This window comes from Sphaeramia orbicularis, chromosome 5 (assembly GCF_902148855.1).
Source record: "Sphaeramia orbicularis chromosome 5, fSphaOr1.1, whole genome shotgun sequence".
NCBI lineage: Eukaryota > Metazoa > Chordata > Actinopteri > Kurtiformes > Apogonidae > Sphaeramia > Sphaeramia orbicularis.
The window spans coordinates 23,408,690-23,418,647 of record NC_043961.1 but is presented as its reverse complement, the minus strand read 5'-3'; the positions used below and the strand labels follow the sequence as shown (position 1 = coordinate 23,418,647).

At 35.9% G+C, this 9,958-nt stretch overlaps 1 protein-coding gene across 5 annotated transcripts in view; it reads right to left on the bottom strand.

Annotated features, from left to right (window-relative positions):
• The window catches only part of tafa1b (TAFA chemokine like family member 1b), a 142,978-nt gene that overhangs the window by 77,860 nt on the left and 55,160 nt on the right, over window positions 1–9,958 (bottom strand). The window lies entirely within an intron of this gene.

Below are 9,958 nucleotides of genomic sequence, written 5' to 3'. Positions count from 1 at the left end.
CGCCAATTAAAAGTGGCGTGTTTATATATGCGATTTCATGATATCACGTTGCCTTTTGAATAAAACCCATTCTCTCATTAATTCTCAGAATTTCACATTTTGGCCCAAGACTGTATCTTAGAAACTACAACCAACGAGCACTTTGGACTGAATTTTTCTTTGTTAGTGACTCAAATTTGGTAAAGTTTAGCTACTTTTACTCTGGAAGTATTTTATTTGTAGACCAGTGTTATCAGTTTTTTATATAATGTTGTATCTACAGAAAATCCTACACCTGGATATAAAAGAAAAATCTAGATATATCATAAACCGGACTTTTGTACACCCACACATATACACAGCTCTGTATCATTCATCCGCACACAGTCAGGCAATGTGTGTTTCCATTACACCCGTTGTTCCTATCTCCTGTTTCGTTCTCTACTGTAATTGGAAAGCCAGTGAAGGCATTCTGGGAAACATGACCGTGCAGCCAAAGAAAGGCATCCAGGCAAAAGATATTAAAATGTATAAGTTTCACCTTTTTTTCCTCAATTTCTTTTTTTTTTTTTTTAGCGGTAGTAGAGAGTGGGGTGGGGGGTTTACAACCTCCGGAGAAAAGGGTACAGTCATCTTCTCACTCAGCCCTCAGGTGTCTTCCCACGTCTGTTTTGAACAGTCATCTTGTGGGTACGCTAAAGTTTAACACTGATGAAAGCTGACTGACATCATGAGAAATTAATGTTAGACATCAGCCAGAGTGCTCCTGTAGTTCACAATGGAGAGATTTAGATCTTTTACTTCTCTTTTGGGGCGCTAGATGGTGGGTTGACACTTAAAACTAAGTGACACACAATATGGGTGTGTTAGTGTGAAAGCAGGGTCATAGGAAGGGTACAACTGTAGAGTGTGCTATTATTGTGAGGGATATTAAATGTGAGTATGTGACAGTTTAAGCCGAGTTTCTAGTAATGCATATCTGATAAGTAACTGTAAGCAACTGTAATGCATTTTTAATTGATGCTGTGATATCATGTCTTGCAACCTTTTCATAATGTAAGGTTTTGTTTTTGTATGAGAAAATATTGTTTTTCATAGAAGAATGTTAAGAATAGTTAAAAGGAAAAGGACAAAACGAAACATCAGCACAACAAGATGATATTCCGCACATTGGAAACACGCTGTCTGCATTTATAGACTTAAAGACTATTGTGTTGAACGATAGAAAGAGGTGTTTTCACTGAACATTTGCTAATTTTTGACCTCCTTTATATAAAATGTCATCACAGGATCAAACAATAGGATGCAAGATGGCTAAAGAAGCTGCTTCAGTGGAGAAAATAATCCTTCATTCCCACGACATCAGCCTGTAGGAAACTTTCACCGATGGAAGATAGACCGAAGACTGAGCTGATAATTCCTTGAGCTTGATGGAAGTTGAATTCTCCTCCTGGGGATAAATAATGTTAATCTGTATCTGTCACATCATCAAATTATCCTATTACAACACATGTGAGTAAAATATAGTGTAGAATTCTTGAGATATGACCATAAATGTGCTGTTTTAATTTCACAGAGACCTTTAACCACCAAAAACTTCCCTCAAGTCATCCTGAGGTAATACTTTTACAATCCTGAACTTGACCTCACGCCTACATAGTCATAATATATTATAACATTTCTGTGACATTTCCCTCATAGCTTGAGATTTATGGCTGAACATGAGTTTTGAGAGGTTTTAAAAAATATCTGGGGAAAAAAACTTTTAGAGTGAATAATAATAATGTATTAGATTTTTATAGCGCTTTTCATTATTGATCCATTATTCATTCACACTCTGGTGCTGGTAAACTATGTTTGTATCCACAGCTGCCCTGGGGTAGGCTGACAGAAGCGAAGCTGCCAGGTTGTGCTAAACGCTCCCTCCGACCACCACCATTATGAACGTTAATTCATACACCAGTGTGAGTGACACTGGAGGCAAAGTGGGTGAAGTGTCTTGCCCAAGGACACAACAAACTGACTAGGACAGAGCAGGATTCAAACCGCCAACCCTTTGGTTATTGGACGACTCGCTTATTGGCTCTACCTCCTGAGCCATGGTCGCCCATGTGTGAATGTATCTAAAAAGTCACACTGTACCAAGATGTAAAACAGTTCCAGTACAGAATACTGTGTGTAATAGGCAGTGTTTTCAAGGTTACTTAAGAAATGAATCGAATAAGTTGAAAGAAACTGACCAGACAAACCATAAAATATGTTTTCTCCAATTAAAGACAAGTCAAAGTAAATGTACATATCACTGCTTTTGATATCGTACTGATTTTTTCTTTTCTGGGGTTGCAAATTGGATGACTTTTTTATGTCTTTCATAGCAAGTTATTAAAAATGTGCATTTGACTTTAGGAGTGGTGTAATTTCAAGCAAAATAACTAAATGTTCAATAACGTAAAACATTTGTACACATAGTGCAAAATGAATGCTGTCTCCCTGGACACAGACAGACATCCTTGACCCAACCTCTTTGTTAACTTATACTGTTTTGAAATATGCAACAAGAAAGTATTCCAGCTCTGTGAAAACATGTAAGATAACAGAATGAAGGTCATATTCTACATACTGTATTCAGTACCACATATATGTACTTTACATAAGTATTTTATTTAAAAGATTATATTCAAGGGGCACAATTAAATGAACAAAATGAAAAGAATCCCTCACTGGATAACTGTTGCAGTAATTTGGATGTTTTATCTGCAGGTTGCAAAGTTCTTTAACACTAACTGATGCAGTGAGTAGCTTCTCATTTCATGAACAACCATCAGTTTGAGCGTATAACGACTGGACTGTGTGTCAGTGGAAAAGGCAAGTGCATTACAAATTATATGGTTCTTACCAAGATTAAAAAAAACAACAACTTAGATTTAGAAGTGTTGGATAATTTATCTTGTTTTAAGAGTTAATTTCTTATTTTAAGTGTTCATACACCTGTAGACATGCTTATTCCTAGATTTAACAATCTGAATTCAAGAAATCTTGTCAAGTAAAATTATCTTGCTGCATAGACATATATTTCACTTGTTTTGAATACCTTTGCCCTCAGATTTAGTGTTTTTATCTTGTTTTTAGTCACCCCTTTTTTGCAATGTGGTCTAATGAGTGCAGAGGCAGATGAACTGATTACCCATCATGCCTAGTGCCTACAGTACAAGCCTGAGGGGCCAGTGTTATGGTGTGTAGTTGCCTCAGTGAGATGAGGTCAGCTGACTCCCTGAATATACCACTAAAGCAGGTTTTAACATCAGTGGACAATGACAAAATGACAATACCATGATTCATCAGGATCAAATTGTGAAACATTGGTTCAGAGACAATGAGGCATAATTTTCACACATGCATTGGCCACGACAGAGTCCAGACCTGAACGACACTGAGAGTTGTTGGGATGTTCTGGAAATCACTTTATGCAGCGGTCGGACTCTGCTGTCAAAGATCAACAAAAGATTTTTTAAAATGCATGCAACTCTGGACACAAGTAAATACTGTGGCATTTATTGTGACAATGCATTTGTATTGTATGGCAAAAAAGATGCCAATGCAAATGTGTCCTGTAATCAAAGCTAAATGAGGTCCAAAGAAAGGTTACTGTGTGTTTTTTTTTCTTATGTGTGTTTTTAGGGTTTACCTTTCCACAAAGCTTAATAACAAAAAATATCATTATGGTGAAAAGTACCAGACAGACAATAGAGATAAACACAAATGATAATGTTACCTTGACCGTACAATTAATATTCAGTTGGATTTTACACATTTTTTAAGGAAAAAAAAGCTCTGTCCATTAATTAAAACACTTTATTTTTACTTTGAAACATTTATTTTCAGCATTATGTTAGGTTCTTTAACCTGGTGGTTACTGTTATTTAATAGTCAGTGTTTACGAATACACAAGTGAATTTAAATAAAAGTTGTAAAACTGTTCTATGAGGAAAATGTATTGTGGGTATTACCACACCTCATATATTACGTTCATAACATTTTGAGGTTTCATATAAACAACAATAGATTCAATGTTGCTGTGATTGTGATTTCTATGAGCATACACTATCTGTTATGTATTTTCTAATTTCTTGATTTATAAATAAGAAGGAAATGTCTATTTATTCCGATCCTTGACTCAAAAACCATGATCTGATTGATCCAACCCATATATTTTTTTGATCCATCGCAGTCCAACTGGTAACATCCTGCCGTGAAAATGCATAGATTCATTAGCAACATCAGCCACAGCCCTATCAGTGGTCTCTGCTGATTAATTAGTGCATCTCCACCTTCAGAATAACACCTAACTTTGTTCTCTGCGTGTGCCAGGTCTTTAATTAGCCAAGAGGCTTTCTGTTGTGTGCTATTTTTGCTGCCAAACATTTTTGTTTTGTTATTTTCTCTTTTATGCTGTGTCAGAGCCACACAAAGGCCAGACAAACAGAGCAGCAGTCATGTTCAAACACTAAAGTATCCACTAAATATGTGGCAGAGACGCTAATGTGTGTTGTCTGTATCTACCGCTTAAAAAAACAGACCTCATTTCACAGAGGCACATTACAAGTTACTTTGTTTAGCCCTTTATATTCAGAACTTAATTACTGTTTCAGCCAAACTGCCCATCGTCAGCATTCAGTAGGGGAGATCAGAGAGCTGACTTCTTTGTTCTTCTGGATAATTAACATGTATACGTACCAGCAGTGGGAAACATGTCTTATAAAAATCATTATCAGGAGCATCTCAGAATACTTATAATTGTACACACTGCTCCACTCTACGGCTTCTGCATTGGTGTAATCTCTCAATTTTACCATCATGTGCAGTTTTTGAGCTTCAGACATATAATGTGCTCAGACTTCTTTGTCTGCGGTTGTCTCTTTGTCTCCCTGCTGCCATTTATTCAGCCCCCTGAAATCACTTATTTAGAAAAAAAAAAACTGTTGTAACCCTCTTTCTGCCTTATTAATTCATGCCCTGTTTTCTGTTGTGGCAGCTGGTGAGACAAGAGGGTGGGGACTCCTATCTCCTCTGTTTATTGTGTAGCTGTCTGTGTATTACTTTGTAATCTGTTGGATTTTTATGTTATCTACAGCAGGGTGGGGCAGTGATGAGGAGAAAAGGTGGGGAGGGGGAGTTTGGATGAAAGCTGGTGGGAAAATTCATCATTCTGCTTCTCCCTTGTCAAGTCAAAACCCAAGATTGCTATTCTCTTACCCAAAGAACAGTGATAACAATAGACAAACACTCGAGCCATTTCTAACATATGTATTTCACGCACAATTCCCCCTGCTGACTGGGGTTTGAACATTCCCCCTACAGCCGACACAGCGAGTTGTGCCTGCCTCCTTACTTTGGCAGTTGCTGCACACAAACATACACGGGAACACACGCCAAGATCTTGCACATACCCCAGCAGAGATGCAGATAAACAGTTGAATAGATAAGGAGCCAACAAGATGAAATGTAAAAACAATTTGACTTGACATAGCACATACGCGCACACATTCCTCCTCCTCCCTCTTTGCTCCATTCCCGCCATTAGAGCATCATCTCTGTTGTTGTCTCTGTCAAGCTGTGGTGCTATGAGTAGTTGTTTTTAGAAGCGAGATGAATGATCATGAGTAATTAAGAGTGAAAATGTGGAGAAAGCCTCGCTGTTCTTCCTTATGGTCGTATACGGTCGTGGAAAAAATTATTAGACCATCAAAAGTCATCAAAAACAATGGTTATGCAATCAAATACTAACTCCTGTGCGTATCCTGTGACTAAAACAGACAGAAAAGAAAACACGGAATGAATAAAAGCAGTTTTTGGCAGTACAATGCCATAGGTATTGAAAGAACTTACGTGATTTTGGTTATTATCAAGAAAACATGGATATTGGTTAGATATCAGCTCTGAAATTAAACTCTTACGAACTATTTTTGTTGTTATCATTATATTTGTCAGAACAAATGTACCTTTAGTTGTACCAGGCATTAAAATGAACAAGAAATGGAAGAAAACAAGGGTGGTCTAATAATTTTCTTCCATAACTATAGAAGGAAACACTCATTGGTCATTGGCACAAAGACAAACATCCACTACACTGACATCGTCCAACAGCCACCTAAGACCCACTACAGGAGGAAAAAGTATCATTTCTGCTCACTACGCAACTATATTGTTTCCTGTGGGCATCATTTTATCATTCACCTCACAAAATATGCCTGGGGAAATTTTGTATCCCACTTGAGCGCACATAAGTTTTTTTTTTCTTTGCTGAAAATTCCAGCACTTTAGAGTCTGGAGTTTTGCGGCAACTTTACCTGTGTTACAAATGTTCTTTCCTGAAACATGAAACATATTCACTTAAGACTTTGATCCAACATATTTTGAGACTCAGAGGCACTGGGAAAAAGACAATTTTGCAATAGGGATTAACATTAAAGTCTGTGTCATAAATCTGAAAAAAAATATTCTTAGTAGAGAGATTTTACAATGTTTACTATTGACATTTTTAGTGCCTAAAAAGTCTGCTGCACAGTAAGTTCTGAAAAAAACAACAAATATATCCATAAAGGTATGGTCTTTCTAATAAAATCCAATTTTGACCTTTTATGACCTAAACAATACAGCTAAAATCTTAACCCCCAAAGACCCAGTGCTACTCTTGTGTCAGTTCCCAAATGAATTTTTCTCTATTTTTAACCTTTTTTACATGCTTCATCACCGGTTAAGTTAATGTTATCCACTGTATTTTGCTTTTTTTCAGTGAAAATCAGGTATTTTCCCGTTTTTAATTGACTGATCATTTACACATTCATTAAACCTCAGATTAAAATTCAGGGTTATTTTAGCAAAAATAGAGAAAACTAAAGAAAAAGTGACTTTTTCAGTAAAATATATTATCAACTGAACATAAACCAAGTGTCTCCATCCACTGTCACTGATCCAACTCCATTGGTTTTACTGGTGAATCAATGTTGTAGAAGATGACGGTGTTTCCACATTCACCACGGAGCCTCAGAACGTCCAAATGGGTCATATCTGATGACCATGAAAAAATGACAAACTGCATTTTACACCAATTATTTACATGGATTGATAGAATTAGTGGATTGACAGGTATTAAACATTTTAGATCAGCAGATGGTTTTGGTTAACGGTGGATTTTTGGGTCTTTATGGGTTAATCAAAACTAAAGACATCATAATTGCAGATGGTAAATTCCTAATATTTCTGTAAATGGTAGAAACTCAAACATGTGATACAAATACTACAATAAGGGAACAAAAGTACATTTGGAAATGAGCATACGGAACTTAACAGACTAAGACTGTGAGAAGCAGGAACGCTACAGTCAGCAAAGCACTGACAATGATAAAATGTGCAGCTGTGGTAATTTTCACCATGTGCATGTTTTCCATTAGCATGTGAAATTAGCATACTAGAACCAACTATAATCAAAGAAATTATGTCAAACAATTCTGTGAAATTCAGTGCTGCTAAAACTGAATAAAAAACGGTAATAGTTAAAATTTTTACTAAGAATAAATTAATCAACATAAAGAAGTAATTTATTAATACAGTGAAATAGAATAAAATAAATGATTCATAGTAAAATGATAAAAAAAAAAAAAAAAGCAAAATAAATTTAATTAATACACATATACAAACAAAAAAAACCTAGACTGAATACATAAGTTTTTAGTTTGCATATGAAAATATCAGTACTTTCATCTCTTCTGGAGGGTTGTTGTAGTGGTTTAGAGTATAATGGCTGAAAGCAGAATCATTAAATGTGTCGTTTTTGGTTTTTTTTTGTCTTTTTAGAAAGGCTTAAACAAAATGAGTAGTCTGCTACAAAACCGTGCAGTGCTTTTAACTAACTTGTAAATAGTGCAAAGGTTTTCAAACGGGTGCATGTGCTCTCCTTGGGTAGAGCTGAGGCTGATGGAAATGTGATTAGTTCTGAAGGTCGTTGGCCACATAAGCCAAAGTATTTTATTTCTATTTTATTGAACTGCAATCTTATGATGAGGCTTGAAAAGGTTAGGTATCAGCAAAGGACTCCTGTGTGGAGTAGAAAACTTTGACACAATTTTATGGCAGTACATCTAAAATGTTTTAAGATGTTTCAGTCAGGACAAACCGACCAAACAGCCAAAAAAACACTGCTAACATTTGTACAAAAGCAGCAAAATGACTCAGAACCTGTGTAGTGTTTGTTAATGGTAAAATGTCATTTAAATTTTCCAGAAGTAAACACTTACTCACAGCATAACCCAAGTAATCCAGAACAGTCTGAACCATTGAGAGGAAAAAAAGACATTTACACTTTTCTTAGAAGCACTTAATCGCATTATATAAATGTATATATACAGCTCTGGAAAAAAATAAAAAACCGCTTCAAAATGATCACTTTCTCTTTTTGATTTTACCATTTATAGATATGTGTTTGAGTAAAATGAACATTTTTTTTTTTATTCTCTCAACTACCGACAACATTTCTCCCAAACTCCAAATACAAAATATTGTTATGTAGAGCATGTATTTGCAGAACACGACACATGATCACAATAACAAAAAGATGCAGTGTTTTCAGACCTCACACTGTGAAAATCAAAATCTTACCAAGTGTATTTTTCTCATTTCTAGTCCAAATATCTCATCACACTTAAAATAAGACATAATCGCCTAAAGAGTAACTTTTCAGAGATATAAGAACTGCTTTTTAGACAATAGATCTTGAAAATCTTATTTCAAGAAATCTTACCAAGACAATTTTCACTTGTTCCATTGGCAGATTTTTTTTGCCTAATTCCAGATTTTTTTTTTTTTGCTTAATTCAAGCAAAAAATCTGCAAATGGATCCCATGAAAAGTTACTCTTCAAGCAATTATGTCTTATTTTAAGTGTGATGAGATATTTTGACAAGAAATAAGAAAAATACACGTGGTAAGATTTTGATTTTTGCAGTGCAAACAATGCAAAAAAACCAAAAAACAGTTCATGTTCATTTCTAAACAACACAATACTAATGTTGTAATTTGGGAAAAGTTCAGACATCAGTATTTGGTGGAATAACCCTGATTTTTAATGACAGCTTTCATGTGTCTTGGCTCTCCACCATTGCTGTTGGATGACTTTATGCAGCTCCTGGCAGAGAAATTAAAAAAGCACAGCAATGTTCGATGCCTTGTGACCATCCATCTTCCTCCAGAAGTTTTCAAAGTGGGTTCAGGTCTGGAGATTGGGCTAGCCATGACAGGGTCTTCATCTGGTGGTCCGTCATCCACACCTTTATTGACCTAGCTGAGGCCAGGAGCATTGTCCTGATAGAAAAACCAGTCCTCAGAGTTTGGGAACATTGTCAGAGCAGAAGTCCAGTAGTTTTCAATAGTTATTTTTGATTCCAGTTACTTTTGCAGTATTAATAGCACTGTTTTTGCCTATTTCAAGAAGATAGTGATGGTCACAGTAGTGGTTTTTATACTTCTCCTTCTTAAATAAGACATGGATCAGGTGTTTATTAAGTAGAATAAGGTGTGCTTGTGTTGGAATTCAACAGGAATGGAATGGCTGTCATCCATGCACACATGCTGATTTCACAGGAAATTGCAGTGGTCTTTTAATTTTTTTCCAGAGCTGTATATACTGCATATAATATACCAGTCAATGGGAGGTGGAGTGTGGTTGACATTTATTGCTTTTGTTCTCATGTATATCTTAATGACGCAGTCGTGAAGGAACACTTACTCCAAATTTTAAGAGAGCAAAAAAGGCGGACATTATAAAGAGCCTTCGTTCTAGATTAGACTCAATAAACCAGATTTCTTGGCAACATATTCCCTTCTTAAGTATTTAAAGAGAAGTGATGGTGACAGGACAGGTGGAGTTAGTGGCAGTCTTATTTCAATTCTAACTCCCTTACATAGCTTCAATCTGCCAGGTCTTA